This window comes from Leuciscus leuciscus, assembly GCF_965113295.1.
Source record: "Leuciscus leuciscus genome assembly, chromosome: 1".
In the NCBI taxonomy this organism is placed as follows: Eukaryota; Metazoa; Chordata; class Actinopteri; order Cypriniformes; family Leuciscidae; genus Leuciscus; species Leuciscus leuciscus.
Genome location: NC_138725.1, coordinates 20,579,440 through 20,605,316, shown reverse-complemented (window position 1 = coordinate 20,605,316; position 25,877 = coordinate 20,579,440). Strand labels below are relative to the sequence as shown.

General features: G+C 37.7%; 1 protein-coding gene and 1 long non-coding RNA gene across 2 annotated transcripts in view; one reads left to right on the top strand and one right to left on the bottom strand.

The window, feature by feature from the left end:
- The window catches only part of LOC309493587 (uncharacterized protein), a gene marked incomplete at its 3' end in the record, with an annotated part of 198,508 nt that overhangs the window by 119,078 nt on the left and 53,553 nt on the right, over positions 1-25,877 (top strand). The window lies entirely within an intron of this gene.
- LOC309477141 lies at positions 15,225-16,658 on the bottom strand. Its single transcript, XR_014198544.1, has 3 exons — positions 16,521-16,658; positions 16,321-16,431; positions 15,225-16,125 (listed from the first exon to the last, which is right to left on the bottom strand). It is a non-coding gene; the product is annotated as an uncharacterized lncRNA (long non-coding RNA).

The following is a 25,877-nucleotide window of genomic DNA, read 5'->3' as shown; positions in this document are numbered from 1 at the left end:
GATACATGATAAAAGTCTGTAAAACTGCTCTATTGATAGACAATATAACATGGATAAATCATCAATAATAAAACAAAATAATTAAATAAATAGGCCTATCCTATCTTTATGAACCTCTACAGGCAAATAACTACAACACCATAATATGTGAATGTAAATATAGTTTGACTTTATAAAAACTATTAATTGCAATATAGTAATTCCATCATTAACATGTTACAGATTTGTGTCTACAGAAACTACAGGGGCAATATAAAGTGTTATAATAGACATCAAGTTTAATAAGTAAATGTAATCTGCCAAAGATAAATGTCGGCACTATTAAAGGGGGGGTGAAATGCTCATTTTCACTCAATCTCCTGTTAATCTTGAGTACCTATAGAGTAGTATTGCATCCTTCATATCTCCAAAAAGTCTTTAGTTTTATTATATTTATAAAAGAAAGATAGGCTGTACTGAGTCTTTCCGGAAAAAAAAACGAGCGTCTGGAGGCGGGCCGTGTGGGCGAAGCTAAAGATGTGTGCTAACCGAGCTAACAACACACAGAGACATTTGAAGCAGTTTTACTCACCGCCTGCGACCGCAAATCTTTATCATTGTGACTGCTCGATCCTTAAGCATTAGACGATCTGAAAATCCGTCGATCTGGGCTTTGTTTATAAAACAATCATCGTCGAAATGAAGGGAACAAAACAAAAACAAACAGTCTTGCACAAAAACAAACAGTCTCTGAAAAAAACAAACTCCATCCACTGGTCCCTTAGCACTGGGTTCTTTAGGAATCTGTGCAGGGTTGGCTTGCCCTGGCAACCAAAAACACACTTCTTTGGTGACATTTACCTCCCAAAAGCCGAGCAGAGCGCTTTGATGAGGTACTGCTTTCGCTCTCTTCTCTCTCTGTCTGGTCTACGAGTGCGCGCGCGCCCGCGGAGAAGTGCCCTTATGACCCATATAAGGAAATTCCGCCCCAGCTGACGTCACACAGACCCATACTCGAAAAAAACTTTCCGAAACTTGTGACAAACCGGAAGGACAATTTTTGGCACAGAAATACTCCTTCAAACGTACAATTAAATGTTTTAAACTTTGTCCATGTTTAGCATGGGAATCCAACTCTTTAACAGTGTAAAAAACTCAGTATGCATGAAATAGCATTTCACCCTCCCTTTAAAGTGTGAAAGTGACTTTTTCCAACATGACATCATGACTTTGCTTAAAAATACACGTCACTTGACTTGACTTGACTTGTTATCTATACGCATTTTGAGCTATCCGCGTGTATGTTCACGCCGAAACGAACCGTCATCTTCCCCCTGTATGTCTACGCCGTTAAATGTCCGAGCTGTTATGGAAAATTTTATATTTTCTTTGCATTTTATTTTCAATGATTTAATTTTGAACGCCATGCGTTCTTTTGCTGTATTTTGGGATTCTTTTGTGATGTTGATACAGCTGCAGGGTGTGTGTGTGTGGGACTTCAGAGGTGAGAGAATTCCAGTGCTGGGGAGGGGGGTCAAGGGGGGTCCCTTTTGTTCCTTGTGCTGTAGTGGGTGACAAGAGATAACACTATAAAAATGCTGGCCAACCTCTGCTCTGAGTCTCACTCTGCCTGCAGCTGGACTGTGGGTAGACTGGGAACATTTCTTGCAAGAAATAAATATCTTTTAAGGACAATTTGAATCCTGATGTCTCTTATGCCTGATGCTGTTTTGTTAGTTATTGTTTTTGCTATAACAATTGGTGTCAGAATGGGACTCCTTGAGGTTTTCGTCTGGTCCTGACAGCGGATTTGACGAACTGATCATCTCAAAGCACAGGCTTTGATCTTACCTCGCTGAATTTAAGAGAGAAGAGCCAAAGCTGCTATCAGGGCCAGGGAGAAACATCACTGGATTCAGAAAGAACTCGCAGCAGTAAAAGCATCTCGGGTAAGAGACAGTTAAATTATTTTAATTTGTGTGGTGCAATTTGATATTCTGTGAGTGAACCATGGTGGCTGGAACTATCTCTTTGGTACGGGCAGAGAAGGTTTTTGATGGGGAGATTGTAACCTGAGGAAGTCAAGTCAATTTCCTCACGTAATAACCTAGAATACGGTCTAAAACTTGATGGCTGCTCGGTCAAGTCTTCGTCGTTGGTTAGGAACCTGGGTGTGCTCTTTGATACCAATCTTTCATTTGAAAGTCACGTGTCTAGTATCTGTAAAACCGCATTTTTCCATCTTAAAAATATATCTAAATTATGCCATATGCTCTCATTAACAAATGCGGAACAATTACTCCATGCGTTCATGACCTCAAGGCTAGATTATTGTAATGCTCTACTGGGTGGTTGCCCTGCACGCTTAATAAACAAACTACAGCTAGTTCAAAACGCAGCAGCCAAGTTCTTACCAGAACCAGAAAGTATGACCATATTAGCCCGGTTCTGTTAACACTGCATTGGCTGCCTATTAACCCTCTGAGGTCGACAAACGCGGATTTGCTGGATTTTCTCCACATTGTAGCACTATAAACATAAATTACTCCGTCATTTATGATCATACAGAAAAAAGAAATATAAAAAAAAGAATCTGTGATATTTGAGAAGATATGTCCACTTACAATCAAATCAAAACATTGTGCTTTTGTAAAATAAAGAAAATAAACAGGGTGTGCGTTCTGCCTCTCCGTCGCGGTGAACTTTTTTTTCTTGAGCACGTCTATAAACAGAAACAAAACTCAGCGAATACTTGTCACACATTTATGAGCCATATACCTTTATAAACATTTAAGTGTGTACTTTTAAATGATCTGATTCAAACTGAAAACAAATATTCTCTGTTTAAGTAATTTGTATAAAACCAACAAGATGTCCAGCTTCTCAAACGCTTGCTCATTAAATTAAATTTGGCCACGCCCACTCGCGCAAAAGAGATTGACATGCAAATCTCCACATGGAACGCGATCGCGCTCATTACCTCAACAACAAAACACTTCACTTCACTTTTCGTCGAGTTTGAAAGACGCGCCTGAGCTTACATTGGATTTAGGCTACCTCAGAAGAAGAAGAACGCGATTTGAAGACAAGAAAGATGTAAGTAGGTAAGAAATTTTAAATATTAGTTTGTTATTGTTGCATAAATGTCACGTTGCAGTTGAACTGTTGCTAGATATATGGGGGAATATTATAATATTTAGACCCGTGTTTACTGTTACTGTGTTTGTGGATATCTGCTCAAACGTAGATCTGTATATGGTAACCATAATGTTTTATATTTGAGCGCGATCGCGTTTGAATGTATCATATTTTGGATCGCGATCGCGTTTGAATGTATCATATTTTGCAGCGCAATCGCGTTTGAATGTATCATATTTTGGATGAAAGCAAAACGCACCAAACGGCTTCATGTTTTTACTATTATCTCATTTCATATCATCATAACGAATGGAAACATTTGAAGTAACATGATAATCAATATATTTTTCTCTAGCTTAGTTGTTACTGAAATCTATTGGAAGATTTATACTGCTAGGTTATTGTTATTATTATTTTATCCAGCACTGTGCATAGCTTATGCCTACAAGGCACAACAAACCTGGTGTTCATTATATTATATATTGTTGGAAACATTTGTGTGTGTGTGTGTGTGTGTATTCTGTGAATTTTAAAACGCAATTTTAACCAGAAAAATCTAATATTTATTTACAAAATCGTGCAGGCCTTTCTCTTGATATCAGTATGTTCACTTTTTTTTTTTTTCAGTCCTTCTTACTTCAACATCCACATGAGTCTATGTACATGAACATGGTAAAGTGAAAATCAAACACCTTGGAAATGAAAGGTATGTACAATGTTTTTAGGAATGGCACAAAGGTCTCTGTCTTTGGATCATTGTTTTCAATAAGTGCTTTTTTGGCATTTGTGTATCTTTGGATTATGTTGTGTTGTAAATAAATCCAAACAATTTAAAAGCCATTCTTTTTTAAATCTCCTCATTTACAGTATTGTGCAAGTTTGCTCAGAATGACAGGGCCTGATAGCTCCTAATAGGGGAGGGTCTTTGTCTTTCTCAGGTGTGAAAAGCTTACATATTAATGACCTCCGCATAAAGCTTTTTCACACAAAACACGTCGTAAATTTTTTAAATCAATATATTGTCTTATCTGAATGAGCAGTCAGGGTGATTTTCACATAGTTTTAGAGCAAATATTCTAGGCTACGTCATACAATTTTCAAAAGTCTTGTGAATAAATAATCAGTATGGGTTTCCTGGCCTTATTTCAGTGAGATTTTTTTTTTTGTATTTTCACAAACCACGCATAAATGTCATTATCTCAAAACTACAAACTTTTACATACATGCTGCTGATATATAATTGTAGCAGAGTTTGTGCTGAATACAGTGTAATTAGACTTTAGCCATGAAAATGTCACAAGTAACAGAAATAACCAGAAATGTCAGAGCATGTCAGAACACCTCCAGGGCCCAGAAAACAGCTCAGACCTCAGAGGGTTAAACTATTTAAAAAAAAATTAAAATATTGCTGATTACTTACAAAGCACTAAATGGTTTAGCTCCACAGTATTTGAGCGAGCTCTTAACGCATTATAGTCCTTCACATCTATTGCGATCTCAAAATTCCGGCCAGTTGATAATACCTAAAATATCAAAATCGACTGCAGGTGGTAGATCCTTTTCCTATTTAGCGCCAACATTTTGGAACAGTCTTCCTACCACTGTCCGGGAAGCAGACACACTCTGTCAGTTCAAAGCTAAAGACACATCTCTTTGACCTAGCATAAACATAACACATTATAGACTTCTTCAATTCAATGATTAGGCTGCATAGATTAGATCAGCCGGAACCGGGAACACTTCCCATAAATCCTGATGTACTCGTTACATCATAAGAAGAATGGTATCTACGCTAATTTTAGTGTCTTTGTTTATCCCGAGGTTTTCCTGCAGCCTGCCGGATCCAGGCCGTATCCAGATCTGAAGAAGGACCTTCGCCTGGACCCGATGACAACGCAGTGCTGAAGTGCCAACTAGTCTCTCCCTATGGAGGATCCCTTTACCACGCTACAGATAAAGTGTTTTCGGGAAATTCATTTTGCGTACCTACCCCGAAGTAACAAAATAAAATACAATTCTGTATCAAAATTTTATAAGGTACAAGTACTTTGTTTAGGCTTGGTTTGTAGGGAATTACAAACCTGCATACATACTGTATATTCAAACGCACATAACTATAGAACCAATTCTTAATGTGCATGTGAACGCCATCAGCGTTTCTCACAGGTTTGCATTTAAAGTCTGTGTAGAGAGAATGGTGTCGTCTTAGCGGCCCCTAATTTAATAACAAATGATCGTTGCGACAGAAGCGAATCAATCAAAAATAACTTTATTAAAGAACCAAACAAGCTATACAAGCTATAAAGCCAAAACAATCTCTGTTTCCATAAATTGTACGCTTATCTCTGTAAAGCTGGTTTGAAACAAGCTACATGGTTAAAAGCACTATATAAATGAGGATGACTTGACTTATTGCATGCAAATAGCTTTCATCTGCCATGGCTTATTGATAACATACCCTTTGGACAGATTCAGAGACTAAGGCGTATATGTGACTCAGATCAGGATTTCTAAAATCAATCGATGGATATGCAGCAGCGTTTTCGACAAAGAGGATATCGAACACAAACTCTTGTTCAAGCTCATAATCAGAGCCGGATTAATGCAAAGGCAAACTAGGCACGTGCCTAGGGCCTGATTGGCGGGATGGGGCCCAGACAAAAAAAATAATATATATATATATATATATATATATATATATATATATATATTGTACAAATGTCCTATCTACAATTTATTTCAATATTTATTAATTAACTAAAAATAGTGACAATGTTTATCTTAACCATAGACTGTTACATTACTGCAGTTAAACCAATGAATGTGTCCGTTACAAAGCGGGTGCCGGCTTCTGAAAGTATGTGTAACGAACGCATCCATCAGGTGCTGCGAGGCAATAGCCTAATAAGCACACAAAGAAGCACAGCTCATAATGCAGGTGTGTGAGTTGTCGTCATCTATTGTGGAGTTATTATGTATTCTAAATTTAAACTTGTACTGTAGATCAGCGTCATTTCTGGAAAAATCATTCACCGCTTTATTACGAGTTTAAAAGAGCGCAAGCGTCATTAACGTGCCCAGACGCGACGCTTTGAATTTGCGCGTACAATGAATAACATCGCGTCGGGAGCTGACTAGTAAAAAAGCTACAAAATTAAAAGACAAGACTTCTGTATTCTAAGTTAAAAAGCCAACACACTACAACATTTTTAAATGTTTCAAATAAAGGATCTCATATCTATGGGTCTATCTTCTAAATTCTGCTGATGATTAAATTATACCCTGACATTACGCCAATAATATCAGTTTATATATTTTTTTCTGCTCAGTAGCGATCGTGTCTTTCTCTTCCACTTGATTTGTGTATAGCATATTTAAGGTAGCAATGCAATATAAAAGCACTTATGCTCATCTACTGAAGTGGGATTCTGGAACTTTGAATAAATTGAATAAAACAGCAAAATAACAACAACAACAATAACATTTTCATTAAACAAAAAAGAGATTACCTTAGATAAAGTTTGATTATTATGTACATACAGTACCGGTAAAAGTCTGGACCCATTACTATTTTTTATGTTTTTGAAAGAAGTTTATTATTATGCTCTACAAGCCTGCATTTATTTGATCAAAAATACAGAAAAAAACATGAATATTCAGAAAGGATGTGTTAAATATATAAAAAGTGATAGTGAAGACTTTTTTAAAACAACTTTTTAATAATCAAAAATCCTGAAAAAAAGTATCACAGGTTATAAAATAAATATTAAGCACCATTTCTAACATTTGATAATAAATCAGAATATTATAAAGTTTTCTGAAGGATCACGTGACACTAAATTCAGCTTTGCATCCCAGAAATATAAAGTAGAGTAAAATAGAAAACCATTATTTTAAATTTTAATAATATTTCGCTATATTATTTTTCTGTATTTTTGATCCAATAAATCCAGGCTTGATGAGCATAAGAGACTTCTTTCAAAAACATTAAAAATAGTAATGTGTCCAAACTTATGTACTGTGTAAGTAAAAATATACTGCTTTTAAAATTAAATGTTGTATAAATAAAAAGGTTAGGAATCATATTTGTTTCAAGTGTTTTTTTTATTGGGGGTGGGGGGCCTCCAACATGAATTTTGCCTAGGGTCTCCTAATGTCTAGAACCGGCCCTGCTCATAATAGAGCACAATCACTTGAAAGGAAGAGCCTGCTTAAGTCTAGACCCAAAAGAGCGTCAACTCAGAAACCCTACTTTGTCACTCATTATAGCACGGAGGCTGTCCAGATTAAATACATTATTAAGAAAAACTGTAACATTAATGAATGTGACTCGACTTTACAGGAAATATTCATGGAACCCCCTGGGATCAGCTTTAGGAGGGCCCCCACAATTAAAGACAAGTTAGTAAGAAGTTACCCCCCCTGCTCATAAACGTGAAACTTGGCTTGGTCAACCTAAGGGAAACTTTCCTTGTGGTAATTGTAATTATTGTGAGAATATGGCTAAACCTGCTACATTTATGGATGTTTTCAGTAATAAGACTTACACTATTAACAGTTTTATAAATTGCAATACTACCCATGTTGTCTATTGATTAGAGTGTACTTGTGGCTGCTTTTACGTAGGCCTCACTATAAGGAGACTGAGAGACAGGGTAGCTGAGCATAGGTATGCCATCCGGACTAGAAATATGAATTATCCAATGGCCAAACATTATATAGAGGCAAAACATGGGAGGGATTCGACCTTACGAGTAGTGGGCATTGAGGCTATTCGCCTTGATGCTAGGGGTGGGGATATAATCAAACACCTTAAACAGAGGGAGACATATTGGATTTATTCCTTGAGGGCCACTAGTCATCCAGGTCTCAATGAAGATGTTGACCTTTCTCCCTTTTTATAATTGTTGTGTCTCTATAGGGACAGTATATTGCTGTAAGTAAATGATGACTAGTTTTTGAATGTAATAGACCCAATTGCCATTTTTGTACACTATTCATGTTGTTTTAGAACCATCTTGACTATGAATTAAGAATTATGATGTGTAACTGGTTTATTGACTTTTGGTGCATATTGTGTGGAGTACACTGGATGTTTGCAGTAGTGTTACTCCTGTTCTTCCACTTGGAGATGTCTCATTTGGTCTTCTTTTGTTTAACCTCTGGTATTAGACATGACCTGAACTATTGCATCTATTGCAACTATTGCATTGCATCTGAATCTAGGTGGCAAAGAAATTGTGTAGCAAGTGCCAGAGTGGCACACCTGAAATCAATGCAACTATAAGTATGGCTTAATTCTGTTTGTTTGTGACCAACACCCTGATGAAGGCTAGTTGGCCGATACGCGTTGCTGTTTTAATGCTTTAGCCCTTTAAAATAATAAAGGCTTTTGCATCCTACTTTTGCATCCTACTGAGTGCCTGAACCTGGATTTTTTTCCAAATTCTTTTTTATGAACATTTAACCCTTCCATGAGCACCAGACCAGAGGATACAAGGGATACCAGCAGCACTCCAGATCCCCTTTATAAAGTACAGACATGATCTTAATTCCATAATGTCCTTAAACATAAAAATATTGCTGGCCATAAAGCCTCACAATCTGAATTGAAAACAACGTTTACAAGCAAACACATTTACAAAAAAACAATGCCCATAACAGGTTCGAATAAAGGCTGCCTAATATTCGTTCAAATATCATTATTATTTAAATATTTGAATAAAGTTCGGCGTCAAAGCCCTAATCTGAACTGACTAATTAGATATTCCTGCTGGTTGAACACGAGTTAATAAATGCCAACACGAGTTAATAAATCAATCAACAAAATGTCCTGTGCTCACCACACACCAGCTATAGGTGGAGATGGTCACCGTGATTTTGCCAAGTAAGACATGTTCCTGGATCAACATATTTTGTTGATCCTAGATTAACGTTCCTGCCCCAAAATTTAGTCCTAACCCTATCCCTACCCCTAAACCCCTACCAAACTTTTCCCTAAAGTCTGAGGGAAATGACAGGTGAATAACACTGATGTTTAAGCACCTCACCCTGGTTTTAAGCCTAAACTTGACATAAACTGTAAACTTGTTCCTCAAATCTGATTGGTTGATTGGAAAGTTGTTCCAGGATCAACAAAGATGTTAATCCAGGAACATGTGGTACTTAGTGAAATCACGTTCACCAGGTGGAGATGGGAGATTTGGCTATAGAGTTATGTGAGACTTTGATGCTCAGGACATAAAGATTAACTACTTACTATTAACTACGGTGTTGATGTGGTTTCTCCACTGCATGGATCTTCATGTGTCGCTTCAGGTAAGTTTTAAAAGAGAAACTTGTTCCGCACTGATCACACGTGTATGGCTTCTCTCCAGTGTGAATCCTCTCATGTTTTTTAAGATCTGCTGACTGAATGAATCTCTTGTCGCAGTGTGAACACTTGTAAGGTTTTTCTCCAGTGTGGATCCTCTCATGTTTTTTAAGATCTGCTAACTGAATGAATCTCTTGTCGCAGTGTGAACACTTGTAAGGTTTTTCTCCAGTGTGAATCCTCTCATGAGTTTTCAGACATGCTGAATGACTGAATCTCTTGTCACAGTGTGAACACTTGTAAGGTTTTTCTCCAGAGTGAATTCCTTCATGTGCTTTCAGATTTGCAGACTGATTGAATCTCTTGTCGCAGTGTGAACACTTGTAAGGTTTTTCTCCAGTGTGAATTCTCTGGTGCAGTTTCAAACAGTTCGCTGTAGTAAAAGTCTTCTCACACTCAAAAAACACATACTCTCTCACACCAGTATGAATTTTCTGATGTGCATGTAAATATGGAAGCAGTGAAAAACTCTTCCCACACACAGAACATGAATGCGGCTTCTCCTTCGTATGAACTGCCATGTGTGTCTTCAGCTCTGATGCCCTAAGAAAAGTTTTGCCGCATTGATCACATGTGGACGGCTTCACTCCGGTGTGGACCCTCATGTGTAATTTAATCGTTTCTGATCGGGTGAAACTCTTCCCACATTGATGGCATACATGCGGCTTCTCTCCAGTGTGGATCCTCATGTGACGCTCAAGAATTTGTTTGTTTGTGAAACTGTTTCCACACTGAGTGCAGGTGAAAGATTTCTTGCCTCTTCTTTTCTTTAAAAATGTCTTTTTAGTCTTTGAACGACTCAAATGTTTTTCTCCAGGTTTGACATGATGTTCCTCCTTCACTTCACTCAGTTCTTCACTCTCCTCCTTCACTTCACTCAGTTCTTCACTCTCCTCCTTCACTTCCATCAGGTCTGACATGAAAGAAAATTATTAAATGTAATTTTTAGTACATCAAAATAATTAAAAGAGAGAAATACAAAGTGAAAGGATATGAAAGTGAGCCCTGATGTAATGGTAGAAAGTAGACAACAGTTATAAAATATTATGATAATTTGATTCCTTTTTATAAATGGATTATATGTCCTTGAAACTTCCATGAATGAGGTAAATGTATCTTCCAATTATTTTTAAAACATTATTAGACACAAATCCCATGTTTCTTTAGCAAGAAATATTAAATATATTTGATCAATGACACAATTATCTAACATGATATTAACACTAAAATATACAATACTGCCATATTTTGTCACCAACTTTGAGATTGATATTTATTTTACTAAAAGCGTTTGAATTATTAATGACCGTTCACACATACGCATGTGAAAGTGGGACACCAGAAACACAAGCTCAAGTGAATAACTCTGTGAGAAATAACACAAACGTTTAGCATTCAAGTGGTGTGGATTGTTTATTTTAAAATTTTGAATTATTATTATTTGTTATGTTAAATTTATGTTTGTAAAAAGCTGCCACAGAGTGTGACATCATTTCACAACCATTGCAGTGTGTGTAGAAATTTCACACGCTCAAAGTGTAGAGCGGCCTCGGCTTTAACTAGTTTTAAATTAACAATTTTTATTAGCATTAACTGTGTCCTACATGTTTCACTCAACCCTGTTACTCTTGACATAATTTTCTTCCTTTTAAAAACAGAGAATTTCTTAAAACTGTGACACAGGAAGTGACATCATCTGGGCTCTTTCTGCAGCATGATGGGAGGACAAGAAAATAATCTCAATCCATTGTCACTGGCTGCATTCGAAACCGCATACTTCCCTACTATATACGTACAGTAGTAAAAAAAAATAAAATAAAAAAAGAGTAGGCGAGCGAAAAAGTATTTTTAAGAGAATTACCTGGGTGACGTAATAATTATCGCGAGATTCGGACGTACGTATACTTAGTGTGTTCGAATATGCCTACTTTCCTACTACATAGTTGGCGAAAACAGTACGTGAAAGAAAAAGTATGTTCGAAACATTCATAAAAGAGTATGCGAGAAGTTCCCAGATGGCTTACTGCTTCCGGACAGATTTTGGATTTTTTGGATACTCTTCTATCCCAGGAGGCCACGCGAGAGGATACGTCATTATCGAACATCGTGGAGATCAGCGACGCAGGTGCTCTCAAATGTGAGTAAACACGGTTCCTTGTGTTAAAATTGCGTGTTGAACTACTGTGCAGAGTAAACTGTTGAATTGTTGAAGGTTTAAAGATGTTACACAGTATAGTATAGTTGTGTTGCTGTAAAAACACGTTTTATTATGTATAGCTAACAGGGGAGCTCCAGTAAGGACACGCGTAAGTTACATCTCTAAAGTGTATTTACATAAACCATATACATCTTAAAGACGCTTATTTTAAATGTCTATTTACATATGACAGGAAAATCTTCAGTAAGTATTGCAGAAGAGCACATCACAACATGAAATAGACATCTGAGTGATGAATGTGTGCTATTATGTAGAACAAATCTATAAAGTAACTAAACATAAGTTATCTATTTTATTTGTCCATTGTGAATATAATGTGAATCTCGTCTGGATGTCACAGGGACAGATGAACAGATGTGTGTTTATCCGGTGGAGAGTGGCTCATGAATCTGAATGCTGCCATCAAAGGCTTTGAGTGAGTATAATACAGAAATGAATAACAACAACTATTTATATTAAGTTGTAGTTTATTTAATTATTGTAATTTCAAACAGAGCTATTACAGCACTTTTCTGATTCTTGATTTCTGTGCATTTGCTGCACAGCATCCATCACTCCACCTGCCCTTACGAGACCCTCCATCCCTCCACCGGTCCTTACGAGACCCTCCATCACTCCACATGCCCTCACGAGACCCTCCATCCCTCCACCTGCCCTTACGAGACCCTCCATCACTCCACCTGTCCTCACGAGACCCTCCATCCCTCCACCTGCCCTTACGAGACCCTCCATCACTCCACCTGTCCTCACAATACCCTCCATCACTCCACCTGCCCTCACGAGACCCTCCATCACTCCACCTGCCCTCACGAGACCCTCCATCACTCCACCTGCCCTCATGAGACCCTCCATCACTCTACCTGTCCTCATGAGACCCTCCATCACTCCACCTGCCCTCACAAGACCCTCCATCATTCCACCGGTTCTTACGGGACCCTCCATCACTCCACCTGCCCTCACAAGACCCTCCATCACTCCACTGGTTCTTATGGGACCCTCCATCACTCCACCTGCTCTTACGAGACCCTTCATCACTCCACCTTCACTCCACCTGCCCTTATGGGACCCTCCATCACTCCACCTGCCCTCATGAGACCCTCCATCACTCCACCGGTTCTTACGGGACCCTCCATCACTCCACCTGCCCTTACAAGACCCTTCATCACTCCACCTGCCCTTACGGGACCCTCCATCACTCCACCTGCCCTCATGAGACCCTCCATCACTCCACCGGTTCTTACGGAACCCTCCATCACTCCACCTGCCCTTACGAGACCCTCCATCACTCCACCTGCCCTTACAGGACCCTCCATCACTCCACCTGCCCTCACGAGACCCTCCATCACTCCACCTGCCCTCATGAGACCCTCCATCACTCCACCTGCCCTTACGGGACCCTCCATCACTCCACCTGCCCTCACGGGACCCTCCATCACTGCACCGGTTCTTACGGGATCCTCCATCACCATATATATATATATATATGCAGGGCTCCAGACTGCGACCAAAAATTGACCAAAAAATTTTTTTTTAACACATTAAACATGGAATGAATCCGTAATGTGTGGCAGGCCAATGATGACGAGTGTGAGAAGAATAGGGAATGGCCACTGTAACTGGCTAATGTGTGGAGGGGGAGGGTCCTAGAGATAATCGAGCGCGTGTAAACGTCTGTGGGAAGGAAACGGAGACTAATATCAATGTCACAGACACAGTCGGATGAGGATTCAGAGTCAGAGGTTTGTGAGGTGTTAAAGGCCCGAACCCACCATTTTCGGGAAGACTGGCTGAGAGAATTCAGCTGGTTGAGGTACTGTAAGGAAACAAACTCCATGAAATGTGATTGTTGCAGTCGCTACCCCAGAACTGCAGGGAACACGAAGTTTGCAGACAGCGCAGGCACTTCGCAGTTTAAACACAATATGCTAATTAGACACAATCTCAGCCTCAAGCATAGAGTATGCCGTGACATGTTAATAAATCAAAACAAAATGAAACCGGAAAAAAACTGCGCTACTCATTTCTGCTTCACGGACCATTTAATAGTTTGAACCAATAATAGACAGTTCAGAGCTTCGCTCGCCAGTCGCGGGCGGATCTCGATCACGCAACAACGTTACATCGTGGAGATCCAGTGAAGAAATCCATTGAGTTCGCGACAGAATTAATAACTGTGGCGAGGGGGGCGTGGTTTTGCGAAGTCTGTAGCGGGAGAGAGAGGACGGAGCCGAGCGGTGAGTAAGTAGGTCAAGTGCAAATGATAAACACCTGTGTCTGATTGCAGTAATTGGCGTGGAGAGACCGGATATAAGCCGGCGGGAATGAGGGAGAGAGAGAGAGAGCTAGACTGGGACCTCGTCTGCTGCCTACCTTTACAAAGAGACTGACACGAGAATCTGGACGTTTTATTTTTGCTTTGTGCTGTGCCTGTGTGTACGGTGAAGGCGCTCTGTGCGCAACCTTTTATTTATTTTGAAAACCTGCTAATAAAACGAGTGTCCCAGTATTCGCCGACCCCTGTCTTCTTCCTTCCCTGACCTACAACCTTGAACCACATCACAATAACATTGCTGCGAGATCCAGTGAGAAACATTCAGATTCGACGCAGAATTCTCTGTTATAAACCATATCAGATCAAACAGCATTGACGTGGAAACCAGGAGAAACATTGTGCCATGAACGAACAAGTTATACTATTGCCGCGTTTACACCAAAATTACCCGGAACAATTTGTCCCAGGAACTTTTTTACTAGGAACTTTTTTTTTTGCCCCAGACCGGTTGCTTACTTCGTTTATACCGCGGTTTAAAGTACCGGGAGATTATGCTAATTAGTCTGGTGACGTTGAACTACGCGCGACTGCTCCTCTCTGTCTGCGACGGACAGTAATCAGTTTTGAGCGCCTTTTGAGTTTCAAGTTTTAAATTATGGAGGAGATTCAAGCTGTGCTGCTTTTGTGTGTGATGTATTGGTTTACTAACGAGGTAATTAACAAAATGGCAGAAAAGAGACGAGCACTGATACTACAGCATATCCAGAAAGCTTGTAATGCTAGATATAAAATTAAAAGCTATTGCGGACATTGACCGTGAGATGGCTGGGACGAAAGCTCCATCGGGCAGAAAGAACAAGATTGGTACGAAATGAATCCATCAAAATAAACCAAGTTGTGAATAATGTTATTATCGATTACATCAACTTATGTTTGCCTCTTTTGTGTGTTTTAGATATGCAAGTACTATCAAATGCGTCGTGTTCACGATCGGTTTGGATACACACTAGAACAACGGGATGGTGGGACAGCGTGGTTTCAACTTTCACTGAAGCCCAGTGGATAAAGAATTTCCGGATGTCTAAGGATACTTTTCTGTACCTCTGTCGTCGATTGCAACCCCAACTGCAGAGACATGACACAAACTAAGCCATAATCATCAAAATTATAACAAATAAAGGTTTTAAATATCTCACTTTGCATGTAATGTTAGTCTATATAATATATTAGTTTCACATTTTAAGTTGAATTACTGAATTAAATTAACTTTTGCATGATATTCTAATTTGTTTAACAACCTGATAAGTCACTTATGAAATTACATTTTGTATTTATGACAGAGCCAACTATACCTGTATATTTGTAGTATATTTGGCTCTGTCATAAATATAAAATTTCATTTCATAAGTGACTTATGAGGTTGTTAAATGATCTACACTTTGCTTATTTTAACCTGTGCACTTTCACCTGAAATGTTTTAACATCTAACCAGCACCTTACCGTAAGAGCTAAAATTACCATGGAAATTAAAAGGCACTTGATCTCAAGAAAGTGACATTTTACAAACTTTATTTGACACAAGGCAAGTACTACTTACAAAATTATAAATAGTATAATAAACAGTAAAATAATGTGCAAATAAAAACAAATACAAATGTATTTTGAACAACTGGACAAACTCCAAGAACAGAAACCCGGCCTAAAAGTCCCTTTGCAGGAATGGAAACAATACAAATTATAAATGCTTATAAATTGTGCAAAGAAAAAAAGTAAAAAAACTAATGTGCAATTTCAAGTGCAAACTCAGAGAAAGTGCAAACTTGTGTTAAATCAGGTGGCTGGGCATTGTGGCTACTTTTTGAATGACTGGGCAAACTGTCCACGAACAGACAGAAACCCAGCCTGAAAGTTGTCTTGCTTTCTTCAGCTTCCGACTGCAGGAATGGCAACTCCTGCCTCCTCATCTCTCTTTCCTCAGCCTGGCTCTCAAGTAACAGCTGCATGTATTTGTCACATTGTTCTTGTCCAAGCTGCAGGGCGGCCCAGTTAGCATCTTCCATGTCCCTCAGCGGATCAAGGAAGTCACAATCCCTTTTCCTCTTCCCTAAGTGAAGAAACACATGATAATAAATACACAAGCCCATCCTGAAACAATAAAACACTTATTTTAACATAAAACACTTGTTTTCTCTACAAAATCTTACATTTTAAACTTGTGTTGGGCCATCATGCACCATTCAAGTTTGCAATATAAAAATAACACAATGACCCAAAACCATTAGGATTACAATTAGGTCAGTTTTGAAGTATAATTTGTCAACAGACAACGTTGTTTTATACCTCGGCATGTGGGCGTTTCAGCGGGAGACATGGGACGAGGGCTACTGGTGATTGCAGGGGAAAACACGCTGGTCTCCATTGGCTGCAAATCATTGGGGCCATTCATTTCATCTGTAAAAACACGTTGAAAAAAGTTAGTTTGTTTTATCACCGCAACGAGTTTAAGACGATATCATATAACTGTTATATGTGATATTTACCTTCAACCGACTGCTCCTCAGATTCCTAAAGTGATTCCAACAACGCAATTGCCGAGTCTTTTGTCACCGTTGCTCCTGAAACGGCCGGCCTGTGTCCCAGCAACGCGCCCAGGCGGTCAAACCACTTGTTGGTACGTCGATCGGCAGGCACGTGCACACATAGACATCAAAGGGGGCTTGAGCACCTGCCCTTTTTATTCCTGGAGAGAAAGTGCCCTTTTTTCTGGGGTGCTTTTTATTTTATTTATTTTTTTAAATAATATATATTCCTGTTTGCGCACAGCTTCCCTGTCAAACAAATATATTTATTGAAGAATAGTATATCTAAATATCAGGTCAGGAGTTCTGAAGAACTCCTTCAGAAGGGAGTTTATTGATTTAAACCCGATTGTATTGCTTCCGCTAAAGAAAATAGTCCGCTCCGTCTCTACGGTTAGAATCCTGTGAGTCCATAGCAACGCTCTGTTTTTCATGGCAACGGTGTGTTATACTCCGCACAGCGGTCTGTTATGTAAGGAATAATTGACGACAGGCCGTTGAATTATTAGAAAAATAATGCACACCCGAGGTGGTAATGCGGTCACGACGCGAAGCGGAGTGGCCGTTACACCTCGGGTGTGCATTATTTTTCTAATAATTCAACGGCCTGAAGTCAATTATTCCGCTTATACTACAGTTACCACACCTCGAAACATTGTTCAGATTATGTATTTCAAGACGTTTGTAAAGTTTTTGTCATTAAAACGCTCTTGTATGTAGGACTAATTTCTTACGCATCTAATCCCATGCCTCCGTTGCTAATTCCAAAACGTTATTTCAGAGTTAGTAACGGAGGTTTGAGCCGCTGATAGCAGACTAATGCTGGGGACACACGACTCGCTGACACATTCTCTGACTGTTTTCATCGACTGCAGCAGATTTTAAACACCGACTTTGAACACAGACTGAACGCGCTGAACACGCGTTTGGGCATGATCAGTCATAAGTATCAAATTACATTCATAACCGGCCTTAAAGTGTGTTCCCGGCTTTATGCAGTTATTAATGCAGTTATTAGAGAGAGATGTTGCAATAATGAGACAGAAAAGCATGTGCGTCATTATTATTATTTATTAATTAATTCAATCGTTTTAATTAATTCGTTAATTCTTTTTTTTCCCTATTATTGACAGATGACAGACTAGCCAAATAAATGAAACACAAAGCCCTTTTAACAAGTAGGCCAATCAATAATTATTTATTTGTTAAATTATCTGCAATAAAAATCCGTGCTGCAGGACTATCCATTTATTTAGCCTATATTCAGTTTAATTTTCTATTGATTATAGATAGGACTTTATAGTTTATTTATTCAGATTAAACTGCATGTTTCTATTGATTGTGAAGCTAGACATTGAAAATTGCAGATCAAGCGCACGGGGCGAAATGCTTTTTCTTGTTATGAATTGTATCCTATTTTCCGTTATTACAGTTGACTACGCGAAGTGATATGGAACTGTAATGCGGTCGAGACCTGCCTAGAACTACTTTAGCCGTGCGTTTCCCTGAAAATAATGCACACCTTAGAACGTTCGTCAACCAATCAGATTCAAGCATTCAACGGCCCTGTAGTATAACAAGAAATAACACACCGCATTCTACATTGGAATTCAACCAAGCCATGTAATAAAATAAGTTAGTAATACAATTTATTTTTGTATTTTGTCAATCATTTTTGCAGTGATTTTTTCAGTAAAGTTAACAAAATAGCAGCAACAGCCCTCTTCAGTTTAGAGTGAATATTTGTGTTGATTTTAAAGTGTTATGTATTCTGATAACACCAAAATAATTAAAATGATGTAGTGCCTTGTGCAAAAATAAACAAGTTATTAGTAAAACACGCCCCTCTGCTTGATGCAGTTATTTAGGTTATTCATAAATATATACTTGAAACTAGTAGCATAGAAAATGTTTTCAAAACATGCACATTGTGGAATGGTTTCCTTTGCTGCTCTATAATAGTGAATACTATGGAGACCATGGTTTCTGTGTGAACTGATTATTTGTAGACATCTTTTGAAAATGAAACAATTGCGTGAGTTTGAGGAAGATCAAATTAATTAACTTTTTTAATAAATTTTTTAAAAAGGAAGTCAGAGTTGCGTTAATATATATAGGCCTACTTTTTTGTAAAAAAAAAAACACACAAAAAACGTAATTATGAGAAGTGCCCTTTATTTCACTTGAGCCCCTGCCCCTCAAAATGTCTGTGCACGTCCCTGTCGATCGGATCCGCTTCTATTGTTGTGATCCTTTAACTTCTTGTAATCTTGTTTTAATTTTTTTTTTTACTTCTCTCTGCACTGTTTTCCAGTGTGAACAATGCCCAGCTCGCATAACCGACTCGATATTTTCAGGTATACCTTTTCACTGCGGATTGCCGTTTCCGGCTGGATTTCCTCTTCCGCAAATATGCTTATTAAAGCCTGGACCTCGTCGTCGGTCCAGCGATCATATTTTTTATTAAATTCCATGTTGACAACATATACTATGGTTATAACAGTAGCCTACACTTATCTTTTTTTAGCACTTCAAACCTTTAATATCATATTTAAATGTTATTTTTAATGAGTTGACCAAAACATTTTTTGTTCATCCTTTAAAGATTGTCCCCATTTATAAAACTAAAAGTTTCAAGAAGTAGGAAAACTCACTTATTTTAAAAAAGAGAAGACTAAATTACCATTGTAAACATAGAGGACGCTTATTGGCTTTTTTCACTCCCTAATAGCTATTTTGTCACTCATTTTAAGAATAATTCATTATAATACATTTAAAAAATATATATATATTTTGTTATTTATAGGTCTAGGCCTAAGGGATGAAACGGGAGTTAAATTCAACAAGAAAAAGAGGAAAACATAATGCAGTAAGCCACTTTTGCTTTTGGATGAACATTTTTGGATATAAAATAAAGAAAGTAACATATTCAAGAGATGACAATTTAGGGATTCCATAATAAAAATAAATAATATCGTTAAGGATAAAACGGTGGGTCACATTAGTAGGGTTAAATATATTAACTTAAATCAACCCTAAATGTATTCACAAAATAAAGGGGCAGCAGTTTCTTCAAAAAGCACACAAAATCGCTCAGGTCTGAATGAACTCAACATATTCTCCTCATGCTCGCTGCTGCTGCACTAAATGTTTATTTCAGTAGGAAGACGCCAGAAAAGACGCACAAGTATCGCTGTGATCGATGAAAACAATACAGAAATGAGCCTGTCGCTTAATCAAACTGTATGTGTGTGTGATGGTTGTGTAAGTATGAGAAATACCGTGAACTGCTCTCCTCATCTCAGAAGACTAGAGTGGAGTAGACGCTGAAACTCTTCTTCTTTTTCTTCTTCTATTGGCGGCTCGAATTAGCGCCATCTGTTGTGGGTTTTGGATCAGAGACGCATTTTACTTTTTTTTTTACTTTTTTTGTGATGCATGATAACGAGGAAGCAAGCATTTTTTTAATTTCAAAAAGTACAGAGATGACATGATTATGATATACAGCTTTGTATACCAAATGTAACAATGTCATCAGAATACAAATGAGAAAATAAGAGTTAAGGGTGATCAGCTGAAAACTGAAAAAGAAAAGAAAACAGAAGATGAGAGAAAGAACATGATGGGTAAGAAAATAAAATATCAATTACATTGTGCATATTAAAATTCTTATAAATACTTGCTTTCATATATTGAAGTTGTAGGCATAATTGTAGTAAGATGTATTTAAAATTCTTTCAAAAACAGAAAAAAATGGTTTGTTAATGGTAAACTTACATTTATTTGGCAAGAAGATGAATTAAATTTATAACAAAGCAAGTCAAATATTTCTGAGCTGACGTCACGAGATCATCCGAAACAACAGTCAAATATGAAATGTAAATATTAAACCTCTGGTAGCCTAAGTCTTAATCTTACTGAAAATGTCCTCATAGCAATATCAATGATTGAAGCATCAGATCTGCTCTACAATACTTGATTTACACATGCAGCTGTAAACGCACAGACTTTATTATTTTATTTTAGTAGAAGCAACTGTTTCCAGTTGAACTCCTATAGCTGGTGTTTCACTTTTAAACACAGAAACATGTTTAATTGTTCAAGAACAGAACAACTCATGTCAATACAACACATGATTCTAAACCTCATCAACATGAGATTCATCAGTTACTTTAGACAAAATTGTCAATTAAAGACAAATATTCATTTTTATGGTAACGCCGGTAAAACAAACGATTATCAGTTTACACTAAGATTGGACTCGATGTAGTGCTACTTACAACTTACCAAAGATCCAGTGATCATGGATATTGACATGCAGCAGGAATCACGTTTGCTGACATTTATATGAGCCTGATGTCAATGCCGGGAAATACATGAAGCAAATTTGCATGTGAACGCTTTATTTAAATACAATACAAGTCTAATTCCCAGTAATCACTTATATAAATGTTATATATAGGCCTATATATATATATATATATGTATATATATGCTGGAAATGATCATTGTAACAATGCATTGGAAGTATACTTTAAAATACATTATAATATACAATAGAATTAAGTCTATTAATGTGCATTTAGCCGCACGATAGCCTCTTGGACAAGTGCAAGTACATGTAGCTCCGCTGTGCTTTAGGAGACCTGAGTTCGAGTCCTGGGGCCTGTTTCAATAAGGAGGTTCAACCAACTCTGAGTTAAAACTTGAACTCTGCGTTGATTTACCCTGAGATGGGAAACTGAGTTTTCTGTGTCATAAGAGCTGAATGGAGTTAGTTTAATCAACTCTGAGTAGGTTGACTCTGAGTTAAGCGCGTACACCACGACTGTGAAAAGCCATGATCAATGGAGCTCCGAAATTACGATTCACCATGACAACAGCACCCGACAAAAATATGCCGCATCAGAGTCTATACACAAGTATAATTCTCAATCACTGTTATATTATCAGGTGAAAACTGACAGAAAGGTAAGTTATTGAACTAATACTCATTTTCATGGTATCCCACAGGCAAAAAGAAAAAGAACGTGGCAGCAACTTAAATTTAACAATAAAACCATAATTCAATCAGTTAAATCTTTAAGCATAAAAGGTTCATGGCTGAGGCTACATGACTTTACAAATATTTGACATATTACATAAATATAATTAAGTGTCTATTTCAATGTGCCGCTGTTTCCATGTAGTATAATGCTCTTTTCACATAATTAATGGTTCTCTAATCCCTCCTGTTACATTTTTTAATAAGGCTAATGAAATTAACATTTAACTTCTCCTCCGCCAACAGAGGCTGGTCCTGCACCACCACTGACAGATGAAGAGCAGAGACACAATACTGGAAGAATATTACAGGAAAATAATTACTGTTGCTTTTGTATTTGTAGTAAATAAAAATGACCAAATAAATTGTGAATAATTATTGTGTATTTAACAGCTGTGGTGGTTATGGTATCTCTCTCTACCCTTCCATCTGGCATCCTCCCATCCCATACACTAATCTCTGGCTCATTTTCGTCAGGACCGATGATGGGAATGTGTGTCATCAATGCATCCAACCACACTGGAAATCATAAAGGAAATTCTAATTATTAGGTTACTTTCAGAGGTCACAGCAAGATGTTATCAAGTGAACATAATTTATCAAATTAGCCTAATTTAAACTGATTTCTACACCATGATACAGTGGCCTTACTAATGTGCTCTGCATCTCCAGTGTTCTCTGATTTCTCTGGTTTGACAGACCTCCCATTCTGAAACAAAAAACCCAGAGTTTCCCTCATTTCAGGGTTAACATACTCAGAGTTTTCACTTAACCTCCTTTCTGGAACAGGCCCCTGGTTTGAGTCCTATCCTAATAAAAGGCAAAACACCAGAAAAAAACAACAACAACAACACTCATGGTATTATAATAAGATTTGTGTGTGCTCTTTTACTGTCACATGATGTTCGCACACATCTTAAAGATACAATTTCTTCCACAAAAGCAATGCATCAGATTGTGTATGATATTGAGTTTTGTGAAGGCGTTTGCTGTAGAATCTGAAGTTCAGCTGGATTCAGCAAAACTGGAGGTAGAATAGCAGAAGAGACGAGAGCAGGAGGAAGCTTTCCTTATACACTCCATCTAAACAAGACAGTAACGAAATTAGCATTAATTACTACTACTAAAAACATGCATGTTCATTGTTGATCACACATTTTTCAAAACAACAAAAACTCTCTGAAAGTGTCACACACTCTAAAAAGAGATGTGTTATGACACATGTTGTCAGTTACAAAACGTTAGTGGACGAAAAGAACGAACAACTTAAACCCGAAGACTCGAGAGGTGAACTAATTATTTGTGTTTCCTCTAGATCTGAGTTGTTAGTTCAACACATCATATCCCCATAAGCTGAAGCTATCCAGCCTGTACATGTTAAAACGACAACACATCAAAACACAACAACAAAGCAACACAAATAAGGGTTACTAATGTAGACAAACAGCCGTCTCATTCTATCTCAGTCATGTGTGGTGTAAAGTATAGTTTATTAGGCAATTAAAGAGCATTGAGTGATTCAAAACAGAGAACCCACAAAGCAAACATAATACTTCATGGTTTTCAGATATTATCACAGTAATATCATGATGGTATGATATTATATTTTGCATCTGGGTTTTCTAAATGAATCATAAGTGGAATTATAATTATAATTTTATAACAATGAAGAACTTCATTTATTACAATGAAGAAAATAAAAATAAATGTGTGTTACAGCCTCTTCTTCAGCTTCCTGAACAAGAACGATTACCTTTTACTTTCCTTCATGAAAGAGTGTAACAGTGTTAGCTGTTACCCATTGTATTTAAATAAAGTAAAACATTTTTTATTTTTTATTAAGCGTTCACATGCAAATTTGCTTCATGTATTTCCCAGACGTCGACATCAGGCTCATAAATATCAGCAAACGTGATTCCTGCTGCATGTCAATATTCATGATCACTGGATCTTTGGTAAGTTGTAAGGAATAATTTTAACAAAGTCTGTGCGTTTACATCTGCATGTGTAAATCAAATGCTATGAGGACATTTTCAGTATGATTAAAATAGTTCATCTTTTGTTTTGTCTTTATTTCAGACTTAGACTACTAGGTTTAATATTTACATTTCATATTTGACTGTTGTTTCGGATGATCTTGTGACTTCAGCTCAGAAATATTTGACTTGCTTTGTTATAAATTTAATTGATCTTCTTGCCAAATAAATGTAAGTTTACCATTAACAAACAAATTTTTTTTCTGTGTTTTTGAAAGAATTTCAAATACATCTTACTACAACTACAACTACTAGGACTCTTCAGTAGCCTACATATGAAAGCAAGTATTTGTAAGAATTTTAATGTACAATGTAATTGATGTATATTTAATTTTCTTACCCTCATGTTCTTTCTCTCTATCTTCTTTTTTGTCTTTTATTTTTCAGTTTTCAGCTAATCACCATTAACTCTTATTTTCTCATTTGTATTCTTATTTTCCGAGGGGTGGTGGTGGCAATGGATAAGACACATGCCTTTGGTGTGAGAGACCCGGGTTCGAATCCACTGTGAGACAACAATGTGTCCCTGAGCAAGACACTTAACCCCTAGTTGCTCCAGAGGCATGCGACCTCTGACATATATAGCAATTGTAAGTCGCTTTGGATAAAAGCGTCAGCTAAATGAATAAATGTAAATGTCAATGTATTCTGATGACATTGAACACGTTGTTAATACATCAGGAAGAGCTGAAATCTGCAAAGACTGAGTTTATTAAAGAGGACAGTGAGAACATGAGTGATCCAGAACCCTGCAGAATGAAACACACTGAAGATCCTGAAGAACAAAGAGGTTGGTGTTTATTCTTCATTCATTCATGATGCTGAAGAACATTCATGTTAGAAACATTCAAGCACTTCATCACTTTTAGATAAACAGTTAAACTATGAAATGGGTACAGATGTTTTTTGTTTGTTTTCAACAAATGGTGAGTAAAGGGAGGTTTGAGAAACTTGAGCAAAACCAGATTTGAAAGTATCGTTGTATTAACGTTTTATCGATTCGTATGTCATAAATAACAGAAGTTCCCATTCGAATGGGAGCTCGTACTGCATCCTCTAGTGCAGTGGTTCTCAAAGTGGGGTCCGCCAAATAATTTATAACAGCCTAATGTTTTCTCCAGACTGTAAGTCGTGTTTTCTTTATCATCTGAAAAAATGCTATTTATTCTGACTTGGTGACTTATATAATGCATTTAACGCTAAATAATAAAAAAGTAGACACTTAAAGGTTTCCATAGATAGATAATATATCTATATTTCTCAAGTCTGTGGGTCAAGTAGTTTATTCGCTGTGTTTTGGTTGATTTTGGGGGACGTGCGCCAGAAAGGAGACAGAGACGGCAGAACCCGCATCCTGTTGTTTTCTTTATTTTTAAAAGGCATGACATTTTGTAGTCATTTTTAATACACAAATAAAAAATAGACACTTTACCGTTTTGAATGATGTACTCTTATCTGTATGGCCATAAATAAGATTATTCATTTGTATCCACTGCTGAGGAATGTTCGCGCAAGAGTCTCACGTGCGCACACAATATGCCAGTTCTAGCACCGCTAATTTTGACATCGCAGCCTGGTCATTATCAAAATAAAATACAGTCAACCGAACTAATAAAAAGTTAATCTGCTTAATTTATTTGTCTGTTGAAGACTATGAAGGCAATGCCGGTCAATCATTTTACTGTCGACTTGCTGTTATTCCAATTTCATTTCTCCGCATGTGACGATACGTGTAGACCAGTGTTGAGCATGAACGCGTTCATTGAACGATAGTTCATGAACTCGTTCATATTTTGGGCGAACGTGAACTGAACGTACTCTGTTACTGCCTGATGAACGTTACTGTGAACTCGTTCATTCTGGTGTCTGTGAACGGCACGCTCTCTCAGTTTAACTTCGTTCAAAAGGGTGCAAGATTTCTATAGAAATGTATTTGTCCCGTTCGGAACCTCCGTTGTCCCGTTTATTGACGCTGATCTAACCACTGATGTATGACTGAATCTGATACAACAGCAACACTTGATCACGACACCGGTCATCATCCAATCACAGTCCACACTCACGCGCATCAGACCCAGAGATCAGACCATACGAATAACAAACTCTAAATTGAGAATTAATTATTATTTTGGGACAAATCATTGTTTGATTTGCGCACAGAATCCTCCGCTGTCGGGTCGCTTCGATCCGGACTCGCGCTAACGGCAAATCCCTTTCACTGTCCGACTGGGTTTTGAT